This window comes from Montipora foliosa, chromosome 3, assembly GCF_036669935.1.
Source record: "Montipora foliosa isolate CH-2021 chromosome 3, ASM3666993v2, whole genome shotgun sequence".
Classification (NCBI taxonomy): domain Eukaryota; kingdom Metazoa; phylum Cnidaria; class Anthozoa; order Scleractinia; family Acroporidae; genus Montipora; species Montipora foliosa.
The window spans coordinates 69,825,863-69,838,362 of record NC_090871.1 but is presented as its reverse complement, the minus strand read 5'-3'; the positions used below and the strand labels follow the sequence as shown (position 1 = coordinate 69,838,362).

Below are 12,500 nucleotides of genomic sequence, written 5' to 3'. Positions count from 1 at the left end.
CTGATGCGTGATGACGCCGGGCTAGCTAATTTCATCACGAAGCCTAGAATTCGAAGATTCAACTTGTAGATTTTAGCATGAGCTAAAACTTGTAAAGAACTCACCGCGCGAAGTGTATTGCATATGCAGATGAAGTGAATAACTTTTTGCAAACAAGGTGGTGGTGAATTTTGGAAGCATGCAAAGGGCCTATTGGTTACTTCTTTCTGCATGCAAGACTAATTTGCACGGCTTTCCCTTTTTTCTCCTTTTTGAGCTGGCTACGTAGGCTGCTGTTCTCTTCTAAGGGAGTTACTTACCGTTGATTTCCATTCTTAAACAGGTCCAGTTGTATTGCCTGTTTGGAACAAAGTGAAAATAATTATCTGGCAGAGATGGCTACTGGCAACTTGTGGGTTGTAATAATTCAGCTTGATTTAACGCCAATACGGTGGAATTCCTTCAGTATGAAAAAAGGCACTTCGATTAGCATGAATACCATCAGGATTCATTACTAAAGGGTTTAATCAGTACGTGGGGAAAAAATTAAATGTGAAGTTGTAAAACAAACTGAAGAAAAAAGCAAAGTGACGGTACTTTTCATAAACGATGTTTTTTAATGTTGGAAGCCTGTTGGAATGCGTATGGACAGTGGTAGTTGAAGTTGAGAATGCCTCGAATTTTCAAGAACGACATACCGCTGCAGTTGTGATTCAAGTATGAAAATTTTACAATTTCATGTCGTCCTTCTTCCCCTTAGAAATTGCTAGTATCTGTAGATAGCAGGGAAGTAATAAGCTAAGATCAAGCTTCTTTAAATTTTGATTTTTTGCGGAAACGCCCATTTAAAGCTGACTTTGACTTTGCTGTAATCGTGATGCTAACAAGGACCGGAAGGAGGGAGCAAGTCTTGTACTTTTTATAGGGCAGTGCTGAGGACTAAAGCAGTACTTTAACAAACGTTTAACGCAGATTGTAGGACTGCTGCAATACTGTGAGTTGTGTTTTCATTTCTTGAAGGTTTAATGTAGGGTGGTTGACGCCAAGGCAAGTAAAGAAGGTTGGGCAAATTGCTGCGTGCGCTACAATTAATTCTTTTATTTCAGGTCAGTGATGCTAATAGGGACCTTCAGATTCTAGGACGAGGACGAGAACGAGTACGAGTACGAGTTTTGACTGTTTGTTTTTAGCGAAAATACTAAGAAGATTTATACCCCGTACGATTAATCTTACTATTTGTTAGCAGCATAGGTTGCTCAGTTATTCTTATTGCTGTTACCTGGGCCTTTTTGCTGATCGAAAAATGCCAAAACTGCTACCGTTTTGTTGACATGTTTTGACACGACGACATTTTTGCAAAACCTCGTACTAAAATGACGACGGTAACACGTTTTTCCCGCCAAGATGACGCTGGTTTGCGCGCGCTCAATGTTTTTCTAAGAGAAAATTTGGTACTCGTAGTCGTTCTCGTCCTAGAATCTGAAGGTCCCTAATAAGGACCGGAAGGAGGAAGCAAGTCTTGTACTTTTTATAGGGCAGTGGAGTTTTATTTGGGATTGGTGAGGACTAAAGCAGTACGTTAACCAACGTTTAACGCAGATTGTAGGACTGCTGCAATACTGTGAGTTGTGTTTTCATTTTTTGAAGGTTTAATGTAGGGTGGTTGACGCCAAGGCAAGTAAAGAAGGTTGGGCAAATTGCTGCGTGCGCTACAATTAATTCTTTTATTTCAGGTCAGCATTCTAAGTATGACTGTCTGAGCGTGTTGAGCATTTGAAGTTGATAAATTATCTCACCACTTGAATTGAAGCCAGTCGTTGGTGTTGTTGGCTGTTTTTGTCCACCATCCAATTCCTCTTTTACCATTTAGGCGACCGTAACTGGCTGGCTAGAGTATTAGGTGAAAGCTGAGAGGAGGCGGTCATTTGGCTGTCATGAATAATACTTTGATTGGTGACTCCAAGCGCTGCAAAACCACTGCATGTGTTCTGGAGCTCCTGAAAAAAAAAGAACAATATTTTAAGGAGAGCAAATTACGTTTGCCAAATCCCAGTTTTGTTTAGTACAGTATAAGGAATATTAAATGAGACAACTGAAACGTTTTAAGGACGTTCGCGCGAAAATCGTCCCACCGATTGAAATTTGTTTCATTTCTCGCTTGAAGTTTGGTCATAAATTACTTATTCCAAAGAAGAAAAGAAAAAAAGGGGGGGGGGGGGGGGGGTCACCGACTTTGTTTCGGAGAAAAAGGCATTGGGAAATTTCGATAGATAGGTCATCATAACGAGATAGCCTCATCTACACATCCGTCGGAAATCATAAAAATAATATGTTCGAGTGAAGGTTTCTGTGCATAGAAAGAAAGGAGTGGGTTTTTAAGATAATCACATGCCGCTGGGGATCTCGTAAACAGTAGAGTAAATCTTCAACGTGCGCTTTCGCAAGCACTACCCACTGTAACCACATCCGGACTTCAGGACACAAGGAAAGAAATTTTTAAAAAAAAGATAACTTCTTACATTGTGATTTTTTTATTTCATCATATTTTGTAGATTGTAAGAAGAGCAAGTTATTCGTGTCTTAAAATGATGATCTAAAGGAGTGAAATAGACGTGATTTTGCGAAGCTCTTGGAAAATTTAGTTTGTCACGATTTTGTGTCACCTGTTCGGGAAGGACTGAAACCCAAGACAGGATCGATGGATGAAAGTCTTTTGTAACAAAAAATTCTAGAAGTTTCAAGCAGGCGTTATCTTTATTTGGTTACTGTTTTGTATCATATCTCTCCAATGCCGTCTTTCTCATATTCTGGAGTGTGGTTTTTGTGAAATATAATCTCTGTCTGTTTCCTCATAGGCCTGCACTATTCAAGTGGATTGGGAAGAGAAGATACATTTTCATGAAAGTAAAGAAAAAGAACAACAAAAACATGCATTCATTTTGAACTAAGAAGTTCGTAACGTAATAAAAACATTTTTGAAAACCAACCTCATTAAATTTACGCAACGTTGCTGACTAAAACTAATCTTCCTCAAGTTTTCAAAACTTTCAACCAATACTCGATTAGCGACCTTTTCCAGCCTCCCTGTCCTTTCTCTTTAATGTTTTATGATGAATTGGAAATAAATGTGCCATTCTTTAGCCGACCTAGAAATTTCCCCCGCCGTTTTTGTCGCCATAAGGTCTTAACTAATGCTTAAAGTAATGCGTGGCATATTACAGTCGCGTTACCTGCGCAGTAAAAGTTGCGCACAAACAATTAGCGCGAACGTCCTGGGGCCGGTTGCTCGAAGCCTGGTTTGCGCTAACCGTTGGTTAAGAGGTCTCAAAACCTATAGGTTTCCATGGTGTTTAACGCTGGTTAGCGCTAACCATGCTTCGAGGAACCCGGGCCTGAAGGCGAAGGAGTTTGTCTTGTTAAGAGGATGTGACGTGGAGAAGCTGAATCAGTAAAAACATGCTGAGAGGGCAAGGAAAATCAAGCAAACTTAAAAGGAAATTGTGGTTCTGGAAGTGGAATCCGATACAATTGTGACTCACTTACCCAGTTTGGCATACTGGTGTGATTAATTATGTTACAGTGTTTCTTTTACTAGATATGAACCATCTTAATGTAATGGCAACACTCACGTGTACAGCCTCCATAATGCTTGATTCCAGGCTCCTCTTTGTCTTTACAGACCTTGTATCTGTATTGGCAGATACTCTGATGAGTGTATCCGTCGTTGTCGCAGAGAGGTTCAGATTCATTTGTAGCACATGGAGTGTGGACACACGAATGATTGGTTGCACTCATCGCCTTGCACACTCCGTAATATGGGCAAGAGACTTCGTTACATGGGTGGTAATCTGCAAGAAAGTGTTACAGTTTTGGTAATTACCCCACCGGAGAAGAATGCGTCTGATCTTTAACAATTATTTGCCGAAGGCGAGGTTAATATTACTGAATAAAAAACAATAAGTCGACGTTTTTATTCACAGAGAGTCAGTGAGGTGAAAAATTTTTAGTATAATTACAAAGGTGATACGTGTATTATTTATTTTTAATACAACCTTCACGATTTTTTTTTTTTTTGCTTATAATCTTATGCATGTCTCAAAGGAAATTGTAGGTGGTAAGATTTGAAGGGATGTGTTATTGGGAATTCCCCAACGCACCTGCCAACTCCAAAAGAAAAGAAAAAAATCAGAGGAATAACATGAAAATAAACCTTATTAAACGCTCAATATAATGCACATTGGTAATGCCAATCACATTCTCTACAGGAAAAATAATACTTAAATGTATGTGCAACTACATGAAGGTATGCTGAGTGCCCTCTTTCCTAATGCACTTAATTACAGCAACTGCAACTGAGAAAGCAAGAAACATAATTTCACGCTTTCTAGGAATAGTGAATCCTGTCACAATAGCAGTTAACCCAAACAGAAAGGATATAAATCACACCATTGCAAACCACCAGCACAAAGATGATAAAATAAAGGCCCTCCAGCTGCCCTACATTGTAAAGCTGAAAGAGTCGAAGGAGAAAATGCCCCTTACTGTGTTTTATTCCAACTTAGAATTTTGAGGGGAATGCTTCATCAGTTTGCATTTTTCATCATCATGTATGTGAGGAGCAGTACACATCAATTTAGCAAAACACAGGCTGTTTGCACAGTTCCATGCCAATCATCCAGAAAATGAAAAGATGACCTAATTAGAGGTCAATGCAAAATCAGAGTTCTTTTTGTTACCACAATCACCTGCAAAAGAAGAGTTATCCTAGAATATTTTGTATTCACTAAATATTGAGGAAGACTGCGCATTTCATTCTTGTTGTGACAACTGTAAATCAATATGTCGTTGTGATGACAGTAAAGGAGAGGCAGTGATTCATACTTCACTAAACACATTGACACTTCAAATGCTCTAGGATGCCTCCAGTTGATGAGTAAAATCATCTGGTGTTAGACAGAGTAAAATCTGTTAAGTTTCACTCCCTGAAGTCAATAACCACAGGGTTCCTTATTTGTGATATGGGGTAAACATTGACTATTTTAAAAACGTTCACCTTTATAGACACTGTATCATAACAGCAGTGTTGTTTAACAATTTGAAATACCAACTGGTTACTAACTAAGATATTTTCTTTATTGTGATCCCATAGGTTACCATGACTACATTAAAGCCCTTAAAAACACTCAATTTTCTCAGAAGTTGTTATCTTAAAAACGAATTTAATAACCACTGTTTTTTATTGCTGGAAAGGAACAAGGAGGACATGAACTCAAGGTACATTCTGCAAAGCTGTTCTGTGGGTCTGAGTCCTCTCCAGGAAATTTTTCAACACTTTGCAAAGTGTTTCATATTGGCCGGGTGGTCACTTTTGGTCTAATATAATAAGGGTAACAAAACTCATTTTTGACCTTTCAGCAACTGAAATTCTCATCACTTATGTCACAGTGATGAGAGCATCTTGTTTACAAATAGCTAGTGCGTCAAATACCATTGCTGTTATGATACAGTGTTGTAGTGTCAATCCATCTCAATGCAGTTTTCAACATTAATTAGAATGCTTGGCAGCAATCCTTGCATTCTCATTAATCTTCAAATTGCAGTGAGACATTTTAAGAAGGCTCAAGTCAGTTTTTTATTGCTGCTGAGGTGGAAAATTAGAAAATCAGTAGCAACTGGCAAATGTTGAGCTGAGGAGGCAGCTTGGGAAGTTGATACACTTTACTTAAACAGTAGGCAAATAGCACGATTTAATACACACCTTTGAATTTTTCAAAATCAAGCATTAGCCTGATTTTCTTGACATAAGAAAATTCTTCTTATTTCCCAGAACCTTGGTTCTGTTCCCTTATTCCTGTGCATATTGCCTATTCATCTGCTCTTGATTCACTCAGATTCACTGGAGTCCTCTCTCAATGCAATGTCCTCTAACCCGTCTGGATTTCATTCCCCATCAACACTGGCAATAACAATTATTGTCATTGTCATTGTTCTCCTCATATTCAGCATTCCTATTCATTGCCAGTCACTTCTCTGCCCTATTTAAAAATTTCGCTCTAAATAACGTTGCTCGTTTGGCTAGAGGATGGTAAGTCACTTACTTTTTGAGAACTGCAAGCTCTTTCATTTTTGCCCCAGCCAAAGGAAGCTTATGCGACGCAAAAACAGACTCTCCTTAGTTACCGCTGTTTATTGACTGTAGGTCTAAAATGCGTTCGATCTTGCGAAAACAAGGCCGGCTGCTCAAGTTTGCAGGGAAACTATTGATATCATCTACTGAAACTTTCCTTTCCAATAAAAATTCCAACACTCTTTTTCGTTCCCGGAAATAACTGTTTGGTTACGGGACCTAGAGACCTTTTAAACTCTACGAATTGGACTGTCTTTCACGGAGAATCTCAGTCTACGATGTTGTTCACCAAGATTTACCAGGATTTTTCATTTCCATTTGAGATTTTCATTGTTGGAAAAGTGGCCAATGAAATCATGTGTCTCATTCGGTACAATTTTTTGAAAATTGGCTCAGTTCGAAGCATATACAGTTCCAATCAAATACCCAAAATTTGTTGAAATCTGTCAGAGCTAATCGAATGTATTTAGAAAAATGACAAATTACAGAATATTGGCAAAACTGTCTGACTGACCTTGACTTTTTACCACTTCAAAAATGTCAGGCAATATCATTTCCATAATGTGGCAAAGAATTAAAAAATTCATCAAAGAAAAGGGTAAATATTAAGAAATTTAGGTCAAAAATAAAAATATATCTACTTGTCATTAGATGTGATGTTGCCATGGTAACGGCCAATCCAAAAATTGACACCACAGGGAAAACTATGAGAGAAATTAACTGGTTTCCTTTTGTAACTCGTGCCTCATAATGAGGGTTTTTGGAAATACACATGTACTCTAGGGACCCCGCATTTTTATTAGTGACCATTTCCAATAATCGTATTTTGAAGAATAAGAATAAATATTGTTAGATTTTGCAGATTTCAAGTAAGGTCCAAAAAAGCGACTTAAGCACTGAATGATAATGAAAGAGACCTCTTTTATCGATGTTGATTAATTTTAGAATTAAATAAGATTTAATGTCGTGATTTTTACAACAAAATCTTAAACGGAGTATGTGAGTGTTTTGGTTGTATACAGGCAACTGTTGTTGCGAAGAGATCATGTGCAAATTGTTGTAAATTTGCTTATTTAAATTATTTTTAATCCTTTCAGTCTTGAGAGTGAGGAAGATTTTATTCATCAATTGGGGGTCGCTTCCAGAGATGCAAGTTGGTCGAGCGCGAGGAGTAGACTCGGACGAGAAACATTTTTTTCTCGTGCCCATCTTCTCCACACGCTCAGCCAACCAAAGAAGAGACTGCCTGTAATAGAGTGGTAAAGTGATGACATCACAAAAACGAAATTTATGAAATTATGGGATTTACTGAGATATTCTGAAAGTACATGATGAAGAATGGCCGCTTGCCAAAAATCAATTTTGTCTTGGTTCTAAACCGTTTAGAACAAAGACAAAATTATAAGGATTTGTATGGAGTCACTGTAGCATGAAAGGGCCAATATCTCATCCCCAAACTGCAATAAGATGCTAATTTTTGGCAAATGGTCATTCTTCATCATGTACTTTCTGAAGATCTTAATGAATCCTATAGTTTTATAATTTTAAATATTTGTGACGTCACACTTTACCACTCTATTAAGCAAATGCTGGCAATTCCTGCATCCTTTACTTACATCCCGCAGTGATGTAGTTGACAGTGATTGGGTCGTGAAGCCTGTTATACCGCTGGATATCTTTCAAGCAAACCTAAAAATCTGTGCTGGTCATGTTCTAAAGGAACAAATGGATTAAGTTAATACATTTCAAAGGAGTCAGTTGATACATGTATATTCATTAAGGCCCATATTTTCGCACTGAAACTCATCGACTCTTGCCACTGCATTTACATGTAGTGGATACCAATTTTAATGGGCGCAATCCATTCAACCAAAATTCAGACTGCTCCGATCGGGAAAAGTGGTCCACCTCAAAAGGTGGACCACTTTTTTCGAAACTTTTATGGTTGGACTCAACCATTCCACTGAGTTTTGGAGCGAAAATTCCGGAAATTTTTGTTGAATAGATTGCACCGAATACCTCATCCCATTCACGGGGTAACTTCACAATTAATCATAACCATTACAGTTTTCTCAAATTTGATTGGTGCATTAACTACTTTTATTTTGTGACTAAAATTATTGTGTAGGGTTGAAATCGGAGAGTGAAATCAGACAGTTATATCAGCCAATCATATTAAGTGCACTCAGCTTAATCCACCAATCACACAATTTATCACAATAATCATCGCACCAACCAATTACCCTACAAAACTGGGGATTTTCCAAAATGGACAAATTTGTAACAAAGTCATTAGACAGTGAAAAAGGAATGTATTTGTTTTCTCAGAAATTGTAATGGTTAAGATTAATTGGTAACAGGACTTTGTGTCATTCAATTTGGTCTGTAATCATACTTGTGATTAAACAAATCGGATTCCCACTACACAGTCATCTGATTTGGATAATCACTTAATATAATATTATGATTACAGACTGCATTGGACTCCACTCAGTCCTGTTATCATTATTAATCCACAAAGGGAAGACACCAAAAAATAGGGATTTCAAAAATTTTAAACAATAGTAATTTGTCAGTTGCATCCTTCTGGAATTTCCCATAGCCTCTGTGGTCAGGATATTTTACCACTAAGATTTGATGAAGTTTTTCTTAGTACTTAATGCACACTCAATGAAACTACCAGGAACAACCTGAACATGCACTAACTAGTTACCTAACAAAAAGCCTACAATGCTAAGCATGGCAGAAATTCCAGAGGTATGAGGTCACAGGGTCTAGAGAAACCCACATTGATTGCTAGTATTTTGGGCCGCAAAGTAAGTGACATTAATTAAAAGCAGAAACAGTGAATCCACGAAAACGTTTTAATCAAATAATAAATTTACTTACACTTCTACGCGAGACAAAGAAATGCAATTTAAACATAATAACAGAATATTAGTTATTTTTCTTTTAAGCTACATGAAGCTAATTTACAATGAAGTCTTGCAAATGTAATACATGCAAGCTGTCGATGATAATGAAGAGCAGCAGCATAATTATCATCTTATAATCTGATGAAGCATAATAAAGATTCTAGCTGACTATCAAAGTCTGGGATGTAGCCAGAATCCTTTAAATACTCCACATACTGATTACAGTCCATATTTCTTAATTATTAAGTTACCTGGTACTAGAAGATCTGTACATTGGTTCCACTTCACATCCTGTTTGGCTTACACTGTAGTAAAGCTGGCAACCATAAGCCATGATTCATAAAGCCTTGTTACATTTAGCCCTTTAGTGAATAAAGGTTTTTGCATTGACAGCCAACTTTGTTCGCCATTTTTTTATATTACCCAGAAGATACTGGTAACTCGTGTCTCTCCCAGGGCCCTCGCATTCAACTCATTGTCCTGGGAAGTTTTAGGTGGGAAGCTTGAACGTGGCGTACATAATATCAAAACACGTTACAACAAGGCTGAGCCGGTGGCCATTTTTGTAACAAATGGGAAGCAGGGAATATTCATCACTGATAACTCTTAAGGGTTTGCTAGACAAAGCCGATAATGGAGAGTATTCTTGTTCATCAACTTAATTGAGGTATAGCTCTCTGGAAAACTGTGAATACAAGTAAGCCTGAACAGATAATAAGGTCATTTTTTTTTGCTGGTTTGCTAGGCTGAGAATGATATTAAAAGAGTTTCCGACCAATTAAGTAACTAAGTAAGTAACTTTATTTACCCACATATTGCAAATGAGCAAAAGCTCGTTTGAATGCAAATGTGCATTATTGTATTGGAAAAAAAAAATAATAAAATAAAATAATATTAAAATAAATTTAAAAATAAATAAATTAAAAATAAATAAAAATAAAAACTCAAAAAACAATCCATTAACAAAGTGAGCAGATTAAGGTCTGAAGACGGGCGATCTATTTACATGGAATACCATTACATTTGTATGAGGACAGCTTCATTGATTTCAGATTTTTTCTAAACAGGGAAAGTGATTCTGTAGTTCTTAACTTATCGGGCAAATTGGTCCAAGAAGAATTTGGTTGGGGAAGTACAAGCTCGTGGTGTCCCCAAAGGTTGTAATGGCTATTTCTTTGTATGAACATTTTGCATATATAATTTGGTCTTCTGCCATAGATCCTTCTGTGTACCAGTACCAGTGACTGTTCAATCCGCCGGTGCTCCAGGTATTTTAAATTTGCAAATTTTAGTAATTCATTGTATGAGGTTGTCTTAGGAAGTCTAAGAAGAGTCCGCAAAGCAAATGCATTAACTTTGTTGACTCTAGTTTCTCAGGTAGACCTTTCTTCAGGCCTAGGAATAGCGGTTAGTTACGGCTGCATATTCAAAGTGGGGCAGTATACATGTAGATGCCATGTAAAGTTTTAGCATTGTCTCTTGCGGAATAAGTTTATGAATGTGACAGAGGATCGACACCTTTGCATTTACTTTACGGCAGATTTCCTTGATATGTACTTGAAAGGAGAGAGAGTTGTCAATAGTTACTCCAAGAAGTTTGATTTGGCTAATGTTATCTAGTTCATCCCTGTCTATTGTGAAGGGTGCTGGTAAACTTGTTCTGTTAAAAGTGATTGATTGAGATTTAGTGTGGTTCACAGTAAAGAAGTTCACATGAAACCAGGTGGTGAGAAGATTAAGGTTGTTTTTTAGGTTCATTTGAAGTGTAGTCAGATTAGTGCTTGAAGAGTATGCTGTTACATGTGTCGTCAGTGTATAGTTGTAGAGAGCACGAGATGTTCAAGAAATTCACTTCGTCTAAAAATATATTGAAGAGAAGTGGACCCAGGACAGAACCTTGGGAAACTTCATGTTTTACAAATTTCCAATCAGACCATTTGATATTTATCTTGACATACTGTTTTCGTTCTGTTACGTACATGTATGATAGTAAAAGTTTCAGAGCATCTTCTGTAATACCCTAAACTGATAACTTTGTAATACCTTGATCCTCTTTTCTTTTTGAGAAATCAAGGTGTGACTTTAACAGGATTGTCCAAGTTTAAGGAGGGAGTTTCTAAAATACAGGAACTTCTGTCTTTGCAAAAAGGCACCGGTCTCCATTTGCAAGAGATTAAAATGGATTTATCCTGAGGGAACGAAAAGGCGTTGAAAAACGCACCATGGCTGACGCTGGACGTATTAAAGTTGATTATGCAGAAAAGAATTGTTTACAAGAGAGCCAAGGTGTTAAACTCTGACAATCTTTGGGCATGTTACCGAAATTTGAATAATAGAACAAAGAAAGCATGCAACCAAGCACACTGGGAATACCTTAAACAACTTAGTGTCAAGACTGCAAATGAAGACGATAGCAAATTGTTTTGGAGCTATGTTCGTTCACGTTGGAACGGATCAAATAACCTTGTGGAGCTTAAAGTCGACCGGTACAATTACTCTCACCGATCACAAGGACATAGCGGACAGTTTAAATCGCTATTTCGCCTCTGTTTTTACATTAGAAAACTTGACTCTTCTTCCTAACTTCCTACAAGTTGTCAGCACTGAAATTCTTACACAAGTATCAACTACTCCCAGTGAGGTTGAAAAAGCTCCTGCGGCAATTAAATGCCAATAAAAGCTGTGGCCCCGATGATATTCATTCAAGAATCTTAAAATGTTGCAGTACTTCATTAGCCTTGCCCCTATGCACTCTGTTTAATACTTCGTTCAAATGTGATGAAATTCCTGACGACTGGAAAATAGCAAATGTCATTCCGCTTTATAAGAAAGGTGCAAAAGACAAAGTAGAAAACTACAGACCTGTTTCCTTAACTTCAGTTGCAAGTAAAATCTGCGAGAAGATTGTTATGAAGTCGTTATTTAGTAAACTTTTGGGCAGATCATCAAGTTTTCATAGATGAGCGATTTGGTTTCATGAACAAGCATTCTTGTTTATCGCAATTACTTGATACTTTCCATTCATGGGCCAAAGAAAGAAATGAATCACAGATAGTGGATGTAATTTTATTGAAGTTTACAAAAGCATTCGACTCTGTTCCTTGTCAGCATCTGCTGGTGAAGTTGAAGGGATACGGAATTGGTGGAAATCTTCTTAGCTGGCTAGCCCACTTTATCCTTGGTAGAAAACAAAGAGTATATCCTTCTGCAGCTATTTTTCTCCTTGGAGGATAGTCACTTCCGGTGTTACCCAAGGTAGCCTACTTGGGCCAGTCCTGTTCCTTGCTTATATTAATGACATTACAACCGGCGTCAAGTCAAGCATGCACCTGTTTGCGGATGACAGTAAGGTTAACAGGACTATTTATGATGAAAACGATGAGAAACAACTTCAATTCGACCTCAACACGCTACAGCAATGGAGTGAAAATTAGCAGCTTCATTTTCACCCTGATAAATGTGAGGTCTTACGTATAACC

At 37.6% G+C, this 12,500-nt stretch overlaps 1 protein-coding gene and 1 long non-coding RNA gene across 4 annotated transcripts in view; one reads left to right on the top strand and one right to left on the bottom strand.

Moving 5' to 3' along the window:
- The window catches only part of LOC137998119 (uncharacterized), a 9,705-nt gene extending 274 nt beyond the window's left edge, over positions 1–9,431 (bottom strand). Inside the window, exons 1-5 of one of the 2 annotated variants that reach the window (XR_011122691.1) lie at positions 9,273–9,431; positions 7,723–7,819; positions 3,609–3,827; positions 1,776–1,976; positions 300–439 (exon numbers count right to left, since the gene is read on the bottom strand). This is a non-coding gene — a long non-coding RNA (uncharacterized lncRNA). The remainder of the gene's footprint in view (positions 1–299; positions 440–1,775; positions 1,977–3,608; positions 3,828–7,722; positions 7,820–9,272) is intronic. The other variant, XR_011122690.1, reaches the window with a different exon arrangement.
- Positions 9,432–9,562: 131 nt separating this feature from the next.
- LOC137998118 (uncharacterized) overlaps positions 9,563–12,500 on the top strand; it is a 16,636-nt gene continuing 13,698 nt past the window's right edge. Inside the window, exons 1-3 of one of the 2 annotated variants that reach the window (XM_068844538.1) lie at positions 9,563–9,688; positions 10,240–10,289; positions 11,088–12,500. The exon at positions 11,088–12,500 is cut by the window's right edge and continues 361 nt beyond it. The gene's annotated coding sequence lies outside the window, so the exon portion shown is untranslated. The remainder of the gene's footprint in view (positions 9,689–10,239; positions 10,290–11,087) is intronic. The other variant, XM_068844537.1, reaches the window with a different exon arrangement.